At 44.9% G+C, this 2851-nt stretch overlaps 1 non-coding gene across 1 annotated transcript; it reads left to right on the forward strand.

Annotated features, from left to right (window-relative positions):
- Positions 1–2174: 2174 nt before the first annotated feature.
- On the forward strand, positions 2175–2281 carry LOC118484450. Its single transcript, XR_004873561.1, has one exon. It is a non-coding gene; the product is annotated as a small nucleolar RNA R71 (small nucleolar RNA).
- Positions 2282–2851: the final 570 nt, after the last annotated feature.

Raw genomic sequence — 2851 nt, forward strand, 5'->3', positions numbered from 1 at the left:
ACTTGCAAAATTTCAAGGTTTTAGCATCCCCCCACACTTAAATTACACATTGTCCTCAATGTGTCCCAAAAATAAATTTTTAGGCTGATTAGATGTGTAATATAGTGTTAAAAGCAAAGATTTTATGTTACTGGCAGTCTGGACACGGCCCCGTGGGGACCGGACACGGCCCCGTGTTCAGGTGCCAGTAACGAAAATTAAAGAAAAGAAACAGAAGCCTGGACACGGGGGCGTGTCTGGTGAACACGACCCGTGTCCAGTTACCTGAACTGGGCGTTTTTCTGCAGGGGGTGCAGCACGGGGCCGTGTTGGTTGGACACGGCCCGTGTTGAACCTTCTGTATTGGAGAAATTGATGTCGGGTTGCCTTGTTCTTGTGCATGGGTCCATGTTTCTCGTTTCCCTTTTCATCCTTTACCACCATGAGTGTGTTTTATTCCTGCAAATTAAAACTAAAAGATTAAACTAAACTAAGGATAGTTCCGCGGAATGCCTCCGTGGTGCGCCACGTTTATAAGGGTCCTTGGCTAGACCCAATGTGAGGTTATATATTTTCTGAGTGGGATGTTTGGCATCCCATGTTGCACCGTCAGAGAGCAGCATCCAAACTCGAATCAATAACCTTCATGTAGTTGACCGGGTCTTCGTCCACTATTCTCTTCCCAACCCCGAATCTTACTTCATCATCTCCGTACCTTAGGGTGAGCGCTCCGTCATTCATGTCTACCACTGCTTGTGCGGTGGCGAGAAATGGTCTCCCTAGTATGAGGGGGGCTTCGGTGTCTTCTTCCATATCGAGTATGACAAAATCTGCCGGATAGACAAATTTATTTACCTTTACTAGGACGTTTTCGATGACACCTTGCGGGAATTTGACGGATCGATCAGCAAGTTGTATGCTCATTTTTGTAGGACTCGTTGTTCCTAGGCCGAGTCTTTTAAACATTGATGAAGGCATGAGGTTAATGCTAGCCCCAAGTCGGCTAGTGCATTACGAACGGGGGAGTCCCCGATCGAGCAGGGAATCGTGAAGCTTCCAGGATCGATTTTCTTTTGGGGAAGTTTGTTGAGTACGAGGGCAGAGCATTCTTCGCGTAAGTTAACTAATTGCAAGGTTTCAATTTTCTTTTTATGAGTGAGGAAGTCCCTCATGAACTTAGAGTATTTGGGCATTTGGGTTAGGACATCAATAAAAGGAATATTGACATGCAATTGTTTTAACAGACTTTCGAATTTTGCGAATTGCTCATTGGTCTTTTGACGAATTAACCTACCGGGGTACGGAACTCGAGGAGCCTTGGTAGGCTCTGATGATGGAGGGGAGTTCTTCTCCTGCAGAGGCGGGGTATAGTCTCTTTTGTCGGCGGTGGTGCTTCCGCAGGCCCCACGGTGCGGTTTCGTAACGTGATGAGATGAACTTGCGCTTTCGGGTTTGTTTCGGTATTGCTTGGTAATGCACCTTGTGGTCTCTCGGAAAAATTTTTAGCTAGTTGATTTAATTGTTTTTCTATGTTTTGGATACTAGCTTGTTGGTTTCTAAAATTTGATTCTAATTGTAGAAACCTTTCCGAGTTTTTCTTTTCAGTGTCGGAGATGAGGCGAGATACAGTATCTTCAAGCCTTTCTCGTCCACCTTGTTGTTGAGTGAAATTTTGTGACTCATTTCTTGGTTGTTGAAAGTTTGTTCGTTGGGTTTGTTGGTTACTACTATTGCCGGGATCTCTCAAACCAAGGTTAGGGTGGTTTCACCATCCTTGGTTGTAAGTGCCCGTTGGAGGACCCGACGGCCTAGGTCTATTTTCAATGTAGCTTACCGACTCTTGTTGATCGTCTGTTTCTTTCATATAACTCCAATTTTCATGTGGCCCACCACACCCTTCACAAGCCATAACCGAGACTGTTTTTGTCATTTCCAATTTTTTTATTTTTGAAGAAAGAGCCTCGATTTGGGCTTGTAAAGAAGTGCTTTCATCAACCTTATGGGCGCCCGGGGCAATAGATTTATTGCCTAGGGGAGTGTGCCACTGAAAATTGGTTTGAGCAATTTCCTCAATTTGGTTATATATTTCATGCGGGCGGCGATTACCTAAAAGTCCCCCGGAGCTAGAATCAAGTGTCTGCCTTGTGTGTGGCAACAACCCATTATAGAAAGTGGATACTTGTTGCCATATCGCAAGGCCGTGATGTGGACACTTTCGCAATAGCTCCTTGAACCTTTCCCAAGTTTCATATAAGGATTCCCCATCCTCTTGTGAATATGTATTAATTTTAGTCATTAATTTAGCCGTTTTAGCGGGAGGGACATACTTATATAGAAATTTTTGGGCTAGTTCATCCCAGGTGTTTACCGATCCAGCTGGGTGGGAGTTGAGCCAAGCTTTTGCTCGGTCTTTTAGTGAGAAAGGAAACATTCGAAGGCGGATGGCGTCATTTGATGCTCCATTGATCCGGAAGGTATCACATATTTCTAAGAAATTAGTAATATGTAGATGGGGATCCTCGTCCGCAAGCCCATGGAAGGTTGCGGAGTTTTGGAGCATTTGTATCAAATGCGGCCGAAGTTCGAAGTTATTGGCTTCAACATTCGGTGCGTTGATAGCGGCGCCTAGGTTACCTACGGTGGGTCGTAGATAATCCATGAGGGTACGTTGGTCCGCCATTGGAAGTGGATTCCCCGAAACTTTCTCTTGGTTCTTGGCTTTTAGTCTTTTTCTGAGAAAGCGTTCGGGTTCTTCTAGAGGTTCTTTTATGTCCTTATTAGAACTGGAGCTCATACACTATGTAGGGGTGATGTCTGGGTCCAAGTCCTGCAATAAAAACAGAAAAGAATGCTGGTCAGAAGGTTCACCACG

The sequence above is a fragment of the Helianthus annuus genome, chromosome 11 (assembly GCF_002127325.2).
Source record: "Helianthus annuus cultivar XRQ/B chromosome 11, HanXRQr2.0-SUNRISE, whole genome shotgun sequence".
Lineage (NCBI taxonomy): Eukaryota > Viridiplantae > Streptophyta > Magnoliopsida > Asterales > Asteraceae > Helianthus > Helianthus annuus.